Source organism: Rhinolophus sinicus, chromosome 2 (genome assembly GCF_057876585.1).
Source record: "Rhinolophus sinicus isolate RSI-liver-muscle chromosome 2, RSI-T2T, whole genome shotgun sequence".
Taxonomy (NCBI): domain Eukaryota; kingdom Metazoa; phylum Chordata; class Mammalia; order Chiroptera; family Rhinolophidae; genus Rhinolophus; species Rhinolophus sinicus.
In genome coordinates, this window is record NC_142502.1 from 189,530,828 (window position 1) to 189,549,922 (window position 19,095).

The following is a 19,095-nucleotide window of genomic DNA, read 5'->3' on the forward strand; positions in this document are numbered from 1 at the left end:
CAGGCTGACTGCACCCCCAGTGCGTCCCCACCAGGGGCCGTGGTCCGAGGGTACGGAGAGCCCAGGCTGACTGCACCCCCAGTGCGTCCCCACCAGGGGCCGTGGTCCGAGGGTACGGAGAGCCCAGGCTGACTGCACCCCCAGTGCGTCCCCACCAGGGGCCGTGGTCCGAGGGTACGGAGAGCCCAGGCTGACTGCATCCCCAGTGCGTCCCCACCAGGGGCCGTGGTCCGAGGGTACGGAGAGCCCAGGCTGACTGCACCCCCAGTGCGTCCCCACCAGGGCCCGTGGTCCGGGGGTACAAAGAGCCCAGGCTGACTGCACCCCCAGTGCGTCCCCACCAGGGGCCGTGGTCCGAGGGTACGGAGAGCCCAGGCTGACTGCACCCCCAGTGCGTCCCCACCAGGGGCCGTGTCCGGGGGTACAAAGAGCCCAGGCTGACTGCACCCCCAGTGCGTCCCCACCAGGGGCCGTGGTCCGGGGGTACGGAGAGCCCAGGCTGACTGCACCCCCAGTGCGTCCCCACCAGGGGCCGTGGTCCGAGGGTACGGAGAGCCCAGGCTGACTGCACCCCCAGTGCGTCCCCACCAGGGGCCGTGGTCCGGGGGTACGGAGAGCCCAGGCTGACTGCACCCCCAGTGCGTCCCCACCAGGGGCCGTGGTCCGGGGGTACGGAGAGCCCAGGCTGACTGCACCCCCAGTGCGTCCCCACCAGGGGCCGTGGTCCGGGGGTACGGAGAGCCCAGGCTGACTGCACCCCCAGTGCGTCCCCACCAGGGGCCGTGGTCCGGGGGTACGGAGAGCCCAGGCTGACTGCACCCCCAGTGCGTCCCCACCAGGGGCCGTGGTCCGGGGGTACGGAGAGCCCAGGCTGACTGCACCCCCAGTGCGTCCCCACCAGGGGCCGTGGTCCGGGGGTACGGAGAGCCCAGGCTGACTGCACCCCCAGTGCGTCCCCACCAGGGGCCGTGGTCCGGGGGTACGGAGAGCCCAGGCTGACTGCACCCCCAGTGCGTCCCCACCAGGGGCCGTGGTCCGGGGGTACGGAGAGCCCAGGCTGACTGCACCCCCAGTGCGTCCCCACCAGGGGCCGTGGTCCGGGGGTACGGAGAGCCCAGGCTGACTGCACCCCCAGTGCGTCCCCACCAGGGGCCGTGGTCCGGGGGTACGGAGAGCCCAGGCTGACTGCACCCCCAGTGCGTCCCCACCAGGGGCCGTGGTCCGGGGGTACGGAGAGCCCAGGCTGACTGCACCCCCAGTGCGTCCCCACCAGGGGCCGTGGTCCGGGGGTACGGAGAGCCCAGGCTGACTGCACCACCAGTGCGTCCCCACCAGGGGCCGTGGTCCGGGGGTACGGAGAGCCCAGGCTGACTGCACCCCCAGTGCGTCCCCACCAGGGGCCGTGGTCCGGGGGTACGGAGAGCCCAGGCTGACTGCACCCCCAGTGCGTCCCCACCAGGGGCCGTGGTCCGGGGATACGGAGAGCCCAGGCTGACTGCACCCCCAGTGCGTCCCCACCAGGGGCCGTGGTCCGGGGGTACGGAGAGCCCAGGCTGACTGCACCCCCAGTGCGTCCCCACCAGGGGCCGTGGTCCGGGGGTACGGAGAGCCCAGGCTGCCTGCACCCCCAGTGCGTCCCCACCAGGGGCCGTGGTCCGGGGGTACGGAGAGCCCAGGCTGACTGCATCCCCAGTGCGTCCCCACCAGGGGCCGTGGTCCGGGGGTACAAAGAGCCCAGGCTGACTGCACCCCCAGTGCGTCCCCACCAGGAGCCGTGGTCTGGGGGTACGGAGAGCCCAGGCTGACTGCATCCCCAGTGCGTCCCCACCAGGGGCCGTGGTCCGGGGGTACGGAGAGCCCAGGCTGACTGCATCCACAGTGCGTCCCCACCAGGGGCCGTGGTCCGGGGGTACGGAGAGCCCAGGCTGACTGCACCCCCAGTGCGTCCCCACCAGGGGCCGTGGTCCGAGGGTACGGAGAGCCCAGGCTGACTGCATCCCCAGTGCGTCCCCACCAGGGGCCGTGGTCCGGGGGTACGGAGAGCCCAGGCTGACTGCACCCCCAGTGCGTCCCCACCAGGGGCCGTGGTCCGAGGGTACGGAGAGCCCAGGCTGACTGCACCCCCAGTGCGTCCCCACCAGGAGCCGTGGTCCGGGGGTACGGAGAGCCCAGGCTGACTGCACCCCCAGTGCGTCCCCACCAGGGGCCGTGGTCCGAGGGTACAGAGAGCCCAGGCTGACTGCATCCCCAGTGCGTCCCCACCAGGAGCCGTGGTCCGGGGGTACGGAGAGCCCAGGCTGACTGCACCCCCAGTGCGTCCCCACCAGGAGCCGTGGTCCGGGGGTACGGAGAGCCCAGGCTGACTGCATCCCCAGTGCGTCCCCACCAGGGGCCGTGGTCCGGGGGTACGGAGAGCCCAGGCTGACTGCACCCCCAGTGCGTCCCCACCAGGGGCCGTGGTCCGGGGGTACAAAGAGCCCAGGCTGACTGCACCCCCAGTGCGTCCCCACCAGGAGCCGTGGTCCGGGGGTACGGAGAGCCCAGGCTGACTGCATCCCCAGTGCGTCCCCACCAGGGGCCGTGGTCCGGGGGTACGGAGAGCCCAGGCTGACTGCACCCCCAGTGCGTCCCCACCAGGGGCCGTGGTCCGGGGGTACAAAGAGCCCAGGCTGACTGCACCCCCAGTGCGTCCCCACCAGGAGCCGTGGTCCGGGGGTACGGAGAGCCCAGGCTGACTGCACCCCCAGTGCGTCCCCACCAGGAGCCGTGGTCCGGGGGTACAGAGAGCCCAGGCTGACTGCTCCCCCAGTGCGTCCCCACCAGGGGCCGTGGTCCGGGGGTACCGAGAGCCCAGGCTGTGGCTCCGCGCTGTTCTCCTCTTTGCCTCCACCTGCCTGGCAGACGAAGGTCAGTTTGTCAGAAGAGAGGTGCCAGCCTAGCAGGTGGATGTCATTTCCCCCAGTGGACAGGCCTGTGTTTCGGAAGGAAGGCGCAGCAATGTGTGTCTGAGCCCCAGAGCTCTGACCGCCCATCAGCCAGATTTCAATTCCCCACCATTTGTTCACTGGTACCGACGAGACAGCAGCAGGTGCTCTGAGCCTCAGAGACAGACCACAGGTGGTGTGTCGGGTCTTCACCTGGGTCTCTGGTCCATGTCCCTGTGCCAGCAGCTTCTGTCCACCGAGAAACGGGACCGAGGTCAACCCCTGAGTGCTGGACAGCTCCCCACGCTGTCAAGCAGGTAATGGCTCCGACACATGATAGAAAAGGGCTTGCGACAGAAGGCATGTCAGGTGGGGCCGCTGGCAACCACCCCCCTCCCTCCACCCTCCTGTCGGCAAAGGACGCAAAGATCCGCTGTTGTCATGGCAACTCATCCCACAAACATTCATTGAGCACCTACTCCAGGACAGACACTGAAGCAGCTGAGCAGAAGGACATTTGGGGCGCAGAAAGGCAGGCCTTGCCGGCTTCTCAGGGCACCTCACAGAGACACCGGCACTTAAGCTGGGTCAGGAAGAATGAGTGACACTTGGCCAAGGAAGAGGGGTCCGTGCCTCCTGGAGAGATTTGCAGGCAGACGAGAACGAATGCCCCCTCAGGGCTGCCTTACAAGGCCTCTCAGAACCAACCTGCGCCAAGGGCGTGCAAGCAAATCCTAGCGGTGGAGCCCAGTGCATAACTGAGACAGCTGGGCCACTGAAGTCCCCCTGGGGTGGGGGCCCCAGCCCCCGAGTCTGGTCCGGGCCGGCCTCCCCAGGTTCTGAGGCTCCTGGGGGATGTCGGGGTGTCTGTGGAGCAGTCACCCTGAGAGAGTCCAGTCCCCCCTTCGTATAGGAAACGGGGCTCGGAGGCAGTGCCTGGGTCAGCGTCACAAAGCATTCACTACACAGGGTGCCACGCAGGCCTCCTGACTCGAGAGCCCTTGTCATCTGGTGCCTGCTGTGTCGCAGACAGGCCTGGCAGGGCCTGTCCCGGGACAGGTGAGGACCAGGGACAGACCAGAGAAAATGCCGGAAGTGTGCTCCTGTGGAAAGAGGTGCCAGCAGGTTCAACAGTAGCCTGGGGACAGAGTGGAGGACGTTGACAAACCAGTGCTGCATGGGTGCCTGTGACCCCCTGGCTCCTCGTCCCTCCCCAGGAGGGTGGCCAGCCGCCCCACATCCCCGGCAGGTTCCTGAGAGCCCCCCAGCCTCTGCCGCTGCGCATGGCTTTGGTGTGACTGTCGCACATCACAGAAGGCAGTCAGGGTCCTGGGCAAGCAGTCTGGCTGCACACACTGGCACCCACACGGAGTGGTCCTTTCATTACACATTAAGCCTTTGCTTAAGGGTGGAAAGAGTGTGATCGAAATATGTTTCAATTAACTTGCGTCCAAAGTGAAAGCATTGCTCTGAGAAACAGGAAAGCAGAGAAGAGACACAGAAGAGGAGCCAGGAGCCAGGACAAACCTTGCTCACTTCCTGTTAGAGCGACAGCCTCAGCTAGACACATGGCTGGCCGAGCTGGCCCCGGGCTAGGTGTGCCTGCGGGGTGGGCGGTAAAGATGGCCTGCCGGGCGCCGTTTGCCGGGAGAGAGGATGAGGGCACAGTGAGAACTGTCTCAAGGACCTTGCACCTTGGTTGGGGCAGAGTGTTATTTGAGTCCACCTGGGGTCAGTCAAGACAGCACGGCCATCCTGTTTGGCTCCGAGGGACCGTGCCCGAGTGCAGGGGGCGGGCTCGGATGGTGATGCCCCAGGAGACGGGTCACGCAGGGTTCCTCCCAGTGAGACCCCTGCTTTGCATAGAGCACGGGGGGCTCTGGACAGGGCCACTGCCCAGGGCTGGGCTCCGTCCACTGGCTGCCCGTTAACTTAAGCATGGCTCACCGGGAATCACAAGCAGGGGCACACCTGTCCTCAGGAGGGGTTTCCACTGAGCACCACTGAGGGTTAGGAGCACCCACCTCCTCGTGAGCTGACCGCACGGCTCACGGCTTTCAGGAGGGCAGTGGGAAGAAATCCCACGAAATGGCAGCCTGTCCCTCCTGCTAGCCTCCTGTCCACACTCCAGGACCAGACTGTCCCTGCCTTGTGCTCAGGGCCTCAGAGCTGCAGTGAGGTTTCAGCCGCATTTCCAGCTGATGCTCAGCTGTGCAAGAGTCCCTTCCAAGGTCACCCAGGGCATTGGCAGACTTCCTTTCCTTGTGGTTGCAGCACCAATGGTCAGCTTCTTGCTGGCTGTCAGTTGGAGCTGTCATCTCCTGGAGGTCACTGCAGCTCCTGGAGGTCACTGCAGCTCCTAGACACCATTCTCAGCTCCTAGAGGTCACCTGCAGGTCCTAGAGGTCACCTGCAGGTCCTAGAGGTCACCTGCAGCTCCTAGAGGTCACCCTCAGCTCCTGGAGGTCACTGCAGCTCCTGGAGGTCACTGCAGCCCCGGGAGGTCACTGCAGCTCCTTCCCACGCTTCGTCAAGTCGGCAAGGACAGCCTCCAGGGCATCTGCTAGTGAGAAGGTGACGTCATCGAGGGAGCAGCACCCCACCTGCCGTATGGCCTGTTGGTTAGAGTAGCTGAAGTTCCCACCCACACTCCAAGGGAAGGTGTCTCCAGGTGTGAACACCCAGTGGGAGCCACAGGGACCGCTTTTGAGGCTGTCCACCAGTCAACAAATGTCCGTCCCCAGAACATGCACTTCTGAGGCCCTCCCTGCGTCGCCTGTCACACTACTGTGTTTCCCCGAAAATAAGCCCCAGTTAAGCTCATCAGCCAGACAGATGCATTTAGGACATTAGGACGATGTTCCAGAAGAAGAAGACATGACTATTTGAATAAATGTAGATTGTTGTACATGAAAAAATAAGACATCCCCTGAAAATACGACTTAATGCATCTTGGAGCAAAAATTAATATAAGAATCCGGTCTTATCTTCAGGGAAATACGGTATGTTTTGAGTTGCAGTAATATATGTTAAGACTTGTAGCTTCTCTTGAGTTTACTCCTAAACAAGTTGACCTCCTTTATTCTGAACAGGTCATCCTGGCTGGTTCCGCCCTTTCCGTCTACTGCGCGTGTGTGATAAAGCTTGCATTCACTCAGGTAAGACATTTCCAGAGACCCTCCTGATCACCTATGAGCTGGGTGCCGGGTGCAGAATTGAGAGCGGGAGGCAGGGGCCTCTCCTGGATGTTTTCTGCAGGGCCAGGCATGTGGGCTTGAGCGGTCAGGGAGCATGACATAGGTGCATTCAACTGGGGAGGGTTCAGACTCTGTATTAATGGCGTCATAAGAAACGCAGATGAAAATGGATGCACAAAGCAAGTCTACGGGGCGGGACCCTCTCGCTGAGGCCAGTCTCCTCTCACCCACGGCTGCCCTGTCCGGGGTCAGGCACCATCTCTGCGGGTCCTGCGGCTCTCATGGGCCCCTCCCACAGGCCCTTCAGCACGCTCAGTGTCCCTCCCACTTCAATGGCACTTTGAAGACTGAGGATTCCTGGTTCTCACACCGTCCACGCACGGCACAGCCCATTTCTCCTTGCAGCCTTGTTTCCGGAAGGGACCGCCAGCCCCTGGCAGGTTTCACCCTTCGTTTCCTCGTGTGAAAAGTGGGAACATGACACGCATTTTTAGGACCGATGAACTGATGGAAGATCACGTGCCTAAAATTGCCAGCACAACGTCTGGTACGTCACGAGAAGGTGAGAATAGGACCGCTATTGTCAGCATCAGCAATAGGAGGCAGGCTTGTGTGTTCAATTCATACATGACTGGAGGGAGGCATGTATGTAAAGAAATGCCTTAAGACAGAAAAAAATAAACAAAAGAAAACAAGTAAACAAGTAAACAAACTAAGTCCAAAAAGGAGCCAGCCCGCCTGCAAGTAAGTTCCTTTTGCAACATGATTTAAGCCACATACTAGCAACTTAAAAAAGTCTTTGTATCAACAGCAGAATTGTCCAATAGTAGCCCATCAGGGAGCCCATCAAAAGCCTTCCTGTAGACCCCTGTAGTCCCATTCATTTTCTTCTACTCCCCTAAGAAAGGAGTGTGGCGAGTCACGGTTTTTGGTGGCAGATTTTAGAGCCTTAAAACTGAGAAGAATGAAAAATTATCCAAAATTCTAAGTTGAGAATTATTCTTATCGCCAGAGATTTCGATTCAAATCTGGACTTGTAAACTCCAGTGGTGTTGGATGGAATGACTCACACGTTGCATCTTCTTAGGACAGTCACCTTACGTGCACGTGATCTGGCTGACTTAAAAATATTCACAGGACGTGTCCACAGGACTGGACTGCGGTGACCAGTGGGGACCGGCCAGCATGCCCCCTGGTACTGCCATCTGCAGCCCCGGCCCGTTCTTGTCACACGTCCATCGTGCGAGTCGCAGCCTGCTCCAGTTCTGTGGCCCTTCCCGCCTGCGCCGCCTGGGTCTGGGAGAGCAGACATGGGACCGGGATTGTCCCCCAGCAAGCCTGCAGCTCTGGCTTGCAGGTGAGGACTCCCCAACTTTGGTTCTTTGAGGTGGCCAGTGAGGGTGTGAGAATTCAAAGACAGGCTGCAGTTTCCGGTCCCGGATTTATCACACCGGTGGTGGCATGCTGATGTGCACGTCTCCTGGGAGATCTCCAGAAATGAATTTTCTGACACTTAGCCCTTAAACAAAATGTATATGTGCTGCCTGTCAAAAGCAGGCTTATTTATACATCCTGAGACTCACAGGTTCCAGCAGCTAATCTTCACGAACGTTACTCGATGGCCATTATAGACAAGATTTACTTGATATTTGTCCTTTTCTAAATCTGCACATTTATTTAAGGTCGTGTCCTGGGCTCTCGTTGAGGAATGGTCTCCAGCCCCGCCGCTGCACACCTGGGTTGTGGCCAAACACTGATTGTTCGAAAGATGACCGTGGCCACAGAAGCAACATGGGGGTGGGAGGGGCGGCTGCAACTTAAGGGTGAATAAGAGGGCTGCTGGCTGTTTGCCAAGGAGAACGTGGAGCAGAGGTGGGGCAAGTGGGGAAGAGAAGCCAGTTCACAGGCCCTCACACCTACCATGTGCACAGGCCTCCCCAGGCACCCACCGCCCCGTCCGTCTGCCCATTGCTCTGCAGGAGCCACAGCAGACTGTGGGTCCTGTGTGGCCAAGAAGGAAACAGATGGTGAGCGATGGGTGATGTAGATAATCCCAGTCTTGGGCCAAAAGAAGTTTGAGTCTGAAGTGGTCCCCAGCCCCCAGGGAACGAGCGAGGTGACAGTTTCTCCTTCAAGCAGCCAGCACCCTGGTAAATGGGAGTCAGAATTGAAAGCTAAGGGACCACACCTTTGAATGGCTGGCTGCGAACTTGAGGTGGGAGCCGTACGTAGTGGGCAGTGGCCTGGGCCTGGGTTCTGGCTCTGCTCTGTTGACCCAGCCAAGTCCCTCAGCCCCCACCCCACCCCGCCCCCGTGACTCAGTTCTTCTCGTTGGTCAGCGGAAGGGCCTGGGCTGTTGGTAACTGGTCCTTACAAGCTGCGGCATCCTACAATGTATTCTCCCACAGGTATCTGACCACCTACTGGCTCCAACATGATACTGGCTTGTGAATCAACTCAGCTGAGCACGTGCGCTGCCAGCCACGTGATGCTGTCCTGAATGCTGCGCCCTGAAACGCCCTTCGCGTGTCCTGGCCTGCACGCACGGCCCAGCTCACTGGACACCGGGTGCTCTTGGTTTCCTGCCTCCTCACTGGCTCCTCCTCACCTTTCGGACTTTGCTACGCCCAGGGCTTCATCTTTTGCCCTCTTGCCGCCTCCCCTGGCTTTAAATCATGTCCCCCAGACAAGGACTCACGAATTCTTATCTCCAGCCCAGACCCACAGCTGGGCTCCGCCCAGCCCAGCTACCTGACGCCTCTGCTGGGCCGACTAAGAGGAATGTCCAGTGTTCGTGCCCGCGACAGGGCACATCCCCCCCCCCCCCCGCCCCCACTGCCCTGTTCTCCACATCGTCCCATCTCAGCACCTGGCTGCTTCATCCTCTGCTTCCAGAGCCTCAGCCCCAAGCCACCAGCTCATCTCGGCCTCCTGGCTGTCACACACTGTACCCAGTGCCGGAGGGGTTCCGCTGGCCTGTCTTCAAAACACGGCCAGAATCTGCTCACGTATCCCCTCCCGCACTGGCCGGCCCTGGCCCCAGCCAGCGTGGTCTGCAGCTGCGTCACGATGCCTGCTGTCCCCCCTGCACACGTACAGTCTGTTCCCAGCACAGCAGTCAGAGTTCTCTTTTGAAAAGGCAAGCCAGGTCATTTCCCTCCTCTGCTCAGAATCCTCAGATGGCCTTGATTTCACTCTGAACAAAAGCAATCCCTTGTGATGGCGTGTGATGTCCTCATGGGCCTCGCGTTACCTTCCCAACCTTGCCTACGCTGTCCCCAGCCCACGCAGCTGCAGACGCCTGGCCTCCCTACTGTCCCTCTACCACGTGGGGCATGTGCCCACCTTAGGGTCTTCCTTGTGGCTGGCTGACTGCCTGGAGACGCTGCCCCCAGACACCCCTCACCTCCCCCAAACTTCTGCTCATGTTGCTTTCCTGATAGGAACTCCTCTGACCAAAGCTAGTTAACATCTCACATCACCCCACACCTCCTTCCCAGGCCTGACGTCCTGCATTTCTTCTTTTATAGCACAGATCAGCTTTTAAACACTAGAATTCTCTTATTCATTTGGTTATCATTCATTGTGTCTCCCCCCCAGACATTAGAAACTCACAAGGCAGGGGTTTTGTTGTATTCACTCACTCGTGTGTTGCAGGCAATGAGAAAGCACACGGGTTCTAGGGTCGGATGGTGCAGTTAGATTTGGGATGATGGGGGGAAGGAGTGATCACAGGTAGAGCACAGATTATGAACAGACTTGAGGGGCATAGAGGTGAACTTGACACTGATCTGAACACTCGGAGCCCATGAGGTGGGGGCGTGCACAGTCTGGGGAAGGTTGTCCTGGCTGCGGGGATGAAGGGACTGGGGGTGGCTGCCTGGACTAAACTAAGGTCGGCAGTGGCAGAGGGGATGGAGCTAAAACGTCACTTTGTTAGTGAACTATGACAGACTTCGTGGCTCAGGCAGCTGGCTACCTGGCAGGGCTGTCCCTGGGCTGAGGTGAGAGGAAGAGACACTCCTTAGGGTCAGATGCCCACCTCCAAGTGTTCAGCTCCGTCCTGTGGGGACGGCCTGGGGCACTGGGGCCTCCTCACCCCATCTCTCAGGCAGCTGCTCTGCCCTACTCTTCACGTTGTCTCTCGCAAACTTCCTGTTCTCGCTCTGTCTCAGATTTTGTTCTTTAATTTTTAGATCTGTGCAATGGGATACAACATAATGGTGGTTATATCACAGGCTGGATACGAACGTTGCAGGAGATCAGAAATGAGTGGATGATGGATAACCGGCCATAGCAAATGCCAGTGAAGGTCAGCTATTCACGTATCTCGAACCTCGGGTGGGAGACACACTGGAATTAGCTCACAAGCAGAGGCTACTGAAGAACACTGACAGCTCCCACCCTCAGAGCAGGGAGCTAGGAACCGGAAGGCCTAGAGGGCCGCTTCCTGCTCCCCGCAAAGCAGGTGCACAGCCCACAGGTGGTGACGGCACGGAGGTGAGCATGCGCAGGGCGTGAGGGCACGTGTGCAGGGCGTGGGGGTGTGTGCAGGGCGTGAGGGGGGCGTGTGCAGGGCGTGTGCAGGGCGTGGGGGCGTGTGCAGGGCGTGAGGGCACGTGCGCAGGGCGTGGGGGCGTGTGCAGGGCGTGGGGGCAGTAACACCCACAGGCAGAGCCCACCGTGCACGTGGGGCAGGTCCACGACTTTAGGTCCTGGCCGTGAGGGGCGTGCAGACCGCATAGTTGGCCAGTGTCCTTCGATGAAAGCGAACTGGTACTTTAAGAAAAGTGTTTCGGGAGCTGGGAGGCCTGTGGGTGGAGCTGGGCTTCCTGCCCTCTCTAGTCCCCACTTCTGGCTAAACTTGATGGTCTAACATCCTTGGGGGGGGGGGGATATGCACCTACATCGGGGCCAGCTTGGGGCAGCGCGCTGTCTGCCTGTGGCCGGTCGCTTGCGGTGCGTGTGCTCGCACTACTGCGGGGTTTTGCTTTCTCCTTTTCCTGAATAGACTGTCTTTTGGCGGACTCCCTGGAAAGTTGTTTCATCCAGGGGCCACCTTTTGGTTCTTTGGGGTCATTGAGCATTGGTTTAAGAGAAGTGTTGTGTCATCATGGTGGCCGGAGTGACATTGTTCTGAACAATGAAGAGTCCTCTGAGCAAACCCCTGGCCGCGTTCACGGAAGGGCTGTCCTTGCAGGACCTCAGCTGGGCTCCTGGGCTCCTGGCACGGCCGGTCTCCCGGTGACACATGGTTCCCAGGGACTTACATTCCGATGATGAGCTGAGTTTGGGGTGCTGTCCAGAGTCGCTGTGCTGAGAGAAGCGTTAAGACTCCGAGCCCAGTTCGGAGGCGTCGGGCGGCCCTCGGAGCCTGTGTGTCCCTCCTGGAGGACCAGTGCGTGTCTGCGTCCAACCACAGTGCAGCGGCTGAGAGCAGCTCCGAGGAGCCACACCTTGCTCCTTTGATGGTTTTGTTTTTCGTCTTCCTTGAGACGTCTGGCACTGACGTAGAGCCCACGCACCCCCTCAGTTTGCTGGAGGCCCAGCGTCTTGTTTGTCACACAACAATGGTCCGTGTGGTACCTGGACCACAGCCAGGGCCCAGGTGGCAGTTGGGCTGACCAGGCCAGCAGGGCTGGCCACTCACACCCACTGACCTGCGGAGCGGCCCAGGGTGCGGTAGAAGTTCTGCCTGCGCTGGGCCAGGTCAGTGAGCGCTGAGCTCTGAGGAGGCAGGGCCATTGTCACAGAGCCACGGAGCCTCCACAGGCACCGTCTCGGCCCCCTTGCTGTTAATCTGCACAGGGACTGCCCAGGTACCTGCCTTGACGCTCCCACAGAGGACAGCTCAGCGTCAGAGACACGGGCTACCTCAGCAAGGAGATTCAAAGGCAAGTCCTTTTGACCCAGAGCTGACGTTTCCCACTGTGTGGTGTCATCGTCCCTAACACAGGCCACACAGTCACAGAGAAAAGAGCTAACGTGTCCTGAGCAATGACAGTGTCGCAGGAGTTGCACTGTGTCCTCTCAGTGCCACACAAGCCTGTTGCATCCAGACCATCTTCCCTTCTGACGTGTCCAGCCGTCTCCTCTCTCGTCCGCTGGGTCCAGAACCAGCCCTCCTTGCATTTGGCCCCAGACCTGTGGATAGTCTGACGGGTGCAGGTATGAGCTCCCGTCCCCCCGACAGGGTGCGACGGGGAGGCTGACCAGCTGGACGTGCATCTCAGGGAGCCCGTGGCGCGTCACCAAGGGGACACCATGCAGGGATTCAAGGTGAAGACGTGTCCACACAGTCTCCAGGTGACAAAGATGTGCACGGAGCACAGTGCACCTTCCACCTGCAGCCTGCCCCGGCCTCATTAACTGCCCACACTGTGGCAGTAGGTGAATGTCTGCTAGATGCTGGGCGCCTATAGCAACGGCCCGGGCTTGGAGCGCCCAGGCTGAGGACGGCAGCATGGTCCCCAGGGTCGGGCATGGGCTGGACTCGCCGTGGAGAGCAGCTTCCCCGCAGGAGGGGCGTGACTGTGGCTCACGTGCTCCCATGGAGAATGCACACAGGTGTGCTTTGTCTCACGGGGAGACTTTGGAGTGTATTTCCTGGAAGGTGAGTAGTAGGCGTCTTCCTGTGTCTTTGCTCTGTCTGAAATATGCCGTGATCTTTGTACCATTGAAGGACAAACTAGTGGAGAATAAAAGGACCTATGTGACGTACAGCAGATACAGTTTAAAGTGCAAATGATTACAGGAGAATGCTGCCCCTGGCGGTCGTGTGTTTGGTGGCACGTCACCTTCCCAGCGTCTGGGGGCCCCGGGCTCTGTCCCAGGCCTGCTAAGTTCTGGGGATATTGAGAGTAGTTAGTTCAGTACCTGTTTATGGAGGACCTTCCATATTCGGACTCCACAGAGGGCCTCAGAAGCAGCAAAACACACCCCGCTCATGTGGAGACGGCAGGAGAGAGAGGCGTTCACGACGAGCACTCGGCTCCTCAAGGTGGGAAAGTGCAGTGAGAAGAGAAACATAACCGGAGGACTGAGCACGAGGCTGGGTGGCGGTGATGCAGGTAAAGCTGTGTCTGCAGCAAGGTGATGGGCGTGCCGCGCAAAGCCGGTGTCTGCCTGTTGGGAATCTAGGACGACTTCTTGAAGGTAGCACCTGTGGGGACAGAGCCAGGGGTGCAGCTTCCAGGCTCCCGGCCGCACGTGGAAAGGTGCTGGCTCAGGTAGTAAATGGCCATCAACTGTGATTGGATGGCCATCAGCTGTGGCTAGTTGGCCGTCAGCTGTAACCAGTGAGCCATTGGCCACTAATATAACTGCCGTGGCTACGCTAGCAGCACATGGGGGCTAGCAAGAAGATGGTGGCTGGGCTGGCAAGCGGTGGAGTGAGGGTTGTGGATTGCAGAGAGGTGGATTGAGCTAGCAAGTCAGTCAGTTGGCAGGTAGAAAAGCGGACAGCAGGTCGCACGTCGAGTGAACCCAGCCACCAGTGAGACCATAGTGGTAGGACTCCCCTACCTATGGCCCCGTGGGTGTTCCTTTTTGGCTTCACCATATCCTGTGTTCTTGTGTGGGGAGCGGGAACTGAGACCCTGCAGGCCGCCCCGCACGACAGGCCTCATCCATTTGGGCCTGATGGGAGGGTGGGCTTGGACGTGCTGAGCTGGGGGCTGGAGGCACTCGGGAAGATCCCACATCCCTGAAAGCACAATGCCCACACGGCCCCCACTAAATATCGTGGAGCAATGAGGTTTGGCAGCACACGGGCCCTGACCCACAGGCAGGCGGCGCCTCTCAGTCTCGGCCGTCCTGCGGGGTGTTTGCCTGTGAGGCTCAGGCTCGTGTGGTCCCAGCTGCTGGTGAGTGTGAAAACGGGGAGCTGACGGCATGCCCGTCCGTCCGTCCGTCCGTAAGTGACTGAAACACCCCTGCCTGCCGGGCTCCAGGCCGGGCGTGAGGGACCCCGCCATGTGTTTCTGCTCAGTAGGAGGGCGTGTGCGGGGCAGGCCCAGCGGGCATCGGGGACGGCCAGCGTGAGTGTGAGCGGGCGCGTGTGAGACTCTGAGTGTGTGTGAGCGTCTGTGACCGTGTGTGCGTGTGTGTCCCTGTGTCTCGCCTGCCGGGCTGCTCCTGCCTTGCCCAGCGCTGGCAGAAGCCTCCTGCATTTTGTCAGCAGTGGCATGTCCCCCTGCGCCGTGGGTAGGTGGCAGGGAGGTGACCTGGGACCTGTGTAACTGCCCGCGTCAGCCTGTCACCCCGGCTCCCTGGGCCCCCTGCTCAGGCATGGAGGGAGGGGGCCATGCATTCAGGGAGGGAAGGGGGAGTTGGACCTGCTCACCTCCTGCACCAAACCCCTGGCAACCGTGGGTAGCACCCCGAAACGCCCGCAGGTGTGTGGGGCGGGTCTCCCCAATAGGAACATTTCTTTGTGAAAATCCCATGGCCCTGATTTGAGATACTTCTTTAGGTGGCCCGTGGATAGGAGGCATTTTCTTTGATTTCTGTTGAAGAAAGTGTTGTTTCCAGTAGAGCCAGTTTTGCTGTCCCGCCCAAGTGCCACGCCCCAGCAGTGCGGTGATTCTGGTGCCAGAAGGTCCTAGTTCTATGCAAAGACCTTTTCGTGGGAAACTCCCCGTTGACTGGGAGCTGGACTGAGACCACTTCCTCTCTGAGTGGGACTCTGGCCCTCCCCAAGGAACGACTCTGCCCCGCAGGCAGCCGTTTGCTCACCGGCTGTCAGGCCTCCCCTACCCAAATGAGGTCCCCAGACCTGGGGGGTGTGCTCGGAGGAGGAGGGAGTGCCTGGAGTACCCAGTGGTGTCAGCTAGGTGTTCACGTGTTAGGGAAGGTGGTGGACTCGGGCCTCCTTGTGGTTGGCGACAGCAGGGGCAGTGGCTGCTAGGACTGGGCCCAGGAGAATGGGAGAGGGTCCTGCTGTGCTGAGAATGTGCTGTGGGGTACAGGCTGCCCACCCTCCCACCTCGCTGGCACCTGTCAGTTAAGTTGTGGCCTCAGATGGAAAGCAGCCCACTCTCGTAACACGCACGGGACAGGTCTCATTGACACAGCCACTCCTGCCCCTGGAACCAGCGTGACTGCTGAGGACCCGACCGTCCATGAATTCCCCGGTACCGCGCAGTCAGGAGAGCTGGCGGTGTGGGGCAGCGCGGGTGTGTGCGTGGGGCAGGGCAGAGGTTGGATGGCGTACAGAGCTGTCAGCCCTGGCAGCTTCCAGGGCACCAGACACACATGTCTGCAGCAAGGTCCTCACCGCTGAGGGGCTGGTGGTGTGGGGACTGGCGGGCGTGTTGAGGACATGGAGAGCGGGTCCTCGCCAGGCACAGGGTGGCCAGGGCGGCACCTGGTTCGGGCTTGGCAGGGAGTTTTCTGGGCCGTGGCGGTGAACTGGTGTGGCTGCAAACCCTAGGACAGGCCGCTTTGGACTAGGAAGTCTCCACCTTGTGGAAGGGCTGCAAACTCAACGAGGAGGGCGGCGCCTCGGCTGGGCCAACATGACACCCTGGCTGGACGGGCTTCCTGCGCTGCTGGCACACATCAGCACAAAGTGGTGGCTCACGAGGACAAATCCATGCTCCCACGGTTCTGGAGCGTGGAAGTCCCCAGTCAAGGTGTCGGCAGGGCCGCGCTCCCTCAGGGTCCGGGGAGGGTCCTTCCTGATTCTCCCAGCTTCTGGGGGCTCCAGTGGTGCCTGGGCTTCACCACGTGCCTCCAGTCTCTGTCCTCATAAGACTGTGTCCCCTCCCTGCATGTGTCTGCCACTCCTTTTCTTGGTGGGACATCAGGCACTGGCGTTAGGCCCAGCCTGAGTTTTAACTTGATTGCATTTGCAAAGACCCTGTTTCTGAGCAGCGGCCCCCTCATGGGCACCAGGGCTTAGGACTGGGGCACCTTTGGGGGGCCACAGTTCTCCCCACGAGGCTGGCTAAGCTCCCGTCCTGGGCAGTTAGACTGGAGTCTGGGCCGTAAAGGAAGGCAGAGCTGCAGCAAAACAATGACCAGCATCGTGATAGTTTCTTGACGCCACTGTAAGCCAGGTGCTGTCATCATGTTGCTGCCTGTCCTTGCTCCGTCACCTCAGAAGTCAGGCTGGAGTGGCCAGCTGTTCTGGCTGCAGCCACCGCCCCCTCCCAGACCCCCCGCCGTGCCGTGTGAGTGACCCTCAGCATGGCTTCGGTCCAGGACCTGGTCTCTGTGTGATTCCAGTGTTCCTATGCAGCCCCCTCGAGTGGGTGGCACAGCTCGCAGGCAGGACCCACCATGGGGACCCGCCATGCCCAGATGAAGCTGGCAGCTCTCGGCCCCGGGCTAGGTGCCCCCAGGTCCTCGGTGGGGACCTGGTGTGGCCGGTTTTGTATCCAGTACAGACGCCAGGATGTTTCTATGAGTCAAATAGGCAAGGTTGACCATTTCCTTTTTGTTATATTTTACAGACATCAGTTTCTGTTCATATGACCTACCTATTGTTTTCACCATCTTTGTTGTTTTTGTTCCGCTTATTTGGTGCAAGCTCATTTTCTCTTAAGATGTTAATTCTATCTGTTTTGAAATGACTATTGGAGCTTAAACATATTAATATACCTGATTGTCAGTTCCAGACCTCGTGCTTCTTCCCTCCATAGTGGGCTCCAGCGATGCCACAGACAGGCACTGTTCTCCCCACTTTGGACATTTAGCTCCCCTGAGTTTCCAGTCTGCACGTCGGGATAGGACTCTCCGCTTCCTGGGTGGGTGGACACTGCCTCTGCGCAGCTAGCGACCGGGAGGAATGAGATGGCATTTTCACTGTTGGGTTTCTCTGTGCTGCAGTGCCACTAAGCCAGGAAGGACCGTGGGTGTGGTCTGCCTGGGGTCAGAGGATTTGCACGTGTGTGTGTGTCTGTGTGTGTGTCTGTGTGTGTGTGTCTGTGTGTGTGTGTGTGTGTGTGTGTGTGTCTGTGTGTGTGTGAAGGAGGCCCTGTGAGGGGCCCAGATAGGTGGGCAGGGTGTTCACGGTGACAGTCCCTGTGACCACGGCAGTCATCAGATGAGGCCCCTTTGAGGTGGGAAGACTGTTGTTATCCTTCCTTCTGGAGAGAAAACAGGCCGTGTGCCACCCAGGACCACAAGTTGGGTCTGTGTGTCCTCAAATTGTTCCTGCTCTGTGACCTCAGTACGGTGAGCCATGCTGGGCAGGTGGGGCTTCTCAGACAGGAACCCCCAAGGCCATCGCTTAGCGCTGAGTGCGGGCTGGGCGGGGCGTGGGGGCGACGGCCCAGCTGCACCAGGTATGCAGTTCACCTCTTGTTTGCTCTGCTGCCCTGGGTGCCCTGTGAATTGCGCTTTCTTCCTCTTCAGTGGGGAGGCTTTGAGGGTTAGAAGACACAGCTCCTGCAGCGTAGTGATGGCCAGGGGGACGAGGGGGTGCCTGGAGCCCGGGCCATGTGGTAGCACACGCGGTGCTGGGGTAATTAGGAAGGGACCAGGGCTGGGGAGGAGATTGTGAGCTTGAGTGAGATCCAGGTAGGGGTGTCCTAAGACGTGGCACCCAGGACCTGCACTCAGAGCGCCAAGTGTCATCTCCAGGACTTTCCACTGCTATCCAGAGTGGGGAGCCCCTCGAGGCATTCTGTGCAGAACAAGACAAAACATCGAAAAGCCAAGGCCTTGTCCTATAAGGCCTCACACAGGGAAAATGGATAACGGGAGGGTGGGCAGGGTAGGGTCACTGTCACTGTCACTGTTGTCATCACCATCACAGTCCCGGGCACTGTCACTGTCGCCATCACTGTAACCATCATGGTCACTGTCACCATCATGGTCACTGTCACTGTCACCATCATGGTCACTGTCACCGTCACTGTCACAGTCACCATCACGGTCACCATCACCATCACTGTCACCATCACGGTCACTGTCACCATCACAGTCACCGTCACTGTCACCATCATGGTCACCGTCACCATCATGGTCACTGTCACTGTCACCCTCACGGTCACCGTCACCATCGCTGTCACGGTCCGCCACCTGGAGAAGAGCCCCCGACAGGCCATGGGGCTGGTTTGTCACAGGCACTGCCTGCCCCTCTCTCCTGCGAGCTTCCTGAAGCTTCCCCCACTCCGCATGCTGATCTCTCATGTCCACAGAGGGCCACGCGTATGTTTAGCACACAGGGCCTCGCAGGCCACAGCCAGGGCCAGGAGTGCTAAATGGCAGCCAGGCTGGCAACCTCCCTGGCATGGAGGCAGCAGGCAGATGGGCGGGGGGCAGCCCCCCAGGAAGCCTTGCACACGTGGTCAGTGGGTATGCAGAGTGAGAGGTAATGCTTTCTGGATGCTTCCTCGGCACGCGCCAGAGAGCTGCCCAGCTTCAGGTCCATCTCCTGAGCCCACACGGAGCCCTGAGAGGCCATCACGGAAGCTTTAAAATGCCCAGCCCCATCCTGTGGGAAAGAAAACTGCCAGACAACCAGCCCTGTGGCCTGGAGCCTGCAGGAGCTGTCACCTTGAGGCCAGGTCGGCTTCTCACTGTTATCTCAGCACCACAGCCCTCCGAGGGCATCGGTGTCAGCGCGAGCCACTGCGCGGGTGCCAGCCGTCAGGACCCTGCGTGGCTGCCCTGCGCGTCCATTTCCCTGTCAAGGGCAGGGCAGAGCCGCTCCACAGCAGTCTGTGGTGTCTGGAGCGCAGCCGCCGGTGGGTGGAAACAGGTTGCCCAGCTGCAGCAAGTTCTCTGGGACCAGGGTGTGAATGCCCCCTTTTGGGTGCAGTCAGTTCTCGTGACTTGAGCTCCCCGCGTGTTTGTGTTTCTCTAAGAGCTAGTCTTGCCTCCATCGACAGGCAGTTTCGTAGTTCGTCTTCCCGCAGCCTGTCCGTGGTGCAGTGAGGCCATGACAGGGACGCTCTCAACGACCAAGTGGAAGCAGGACTGTCCTGGCCCGAGACCAGGTGCAGCCAGGACCAGCGTCTTCC

At 60.1% G+C, this 19,095-nt stretch overlaps 1 long non-coding RNA gene across 2 annotated transcripts in view; it reads left to right on the forward strand.

Annotated features, from left to right (window-relative positions):
* Positions 1–8,545: 8,545 nt before the first annotated feature.
* Positions 8,546–19,095, forward strand: part of LOC141571491 (uncharacterized) — a 162,863-nt gene continuing 152,313 nt past the window's right edge. For both annotated transcript variants that reach the window (XR_012496224.2, XR_016020517.1), the window contains exon 1: positions 8,546–10,621. This is a non-coding gene — a long non-coding RNA (uncharacterized LOC141571491). The remainder of the gene's footprint in view (positions 10,622–19,095) is intronic.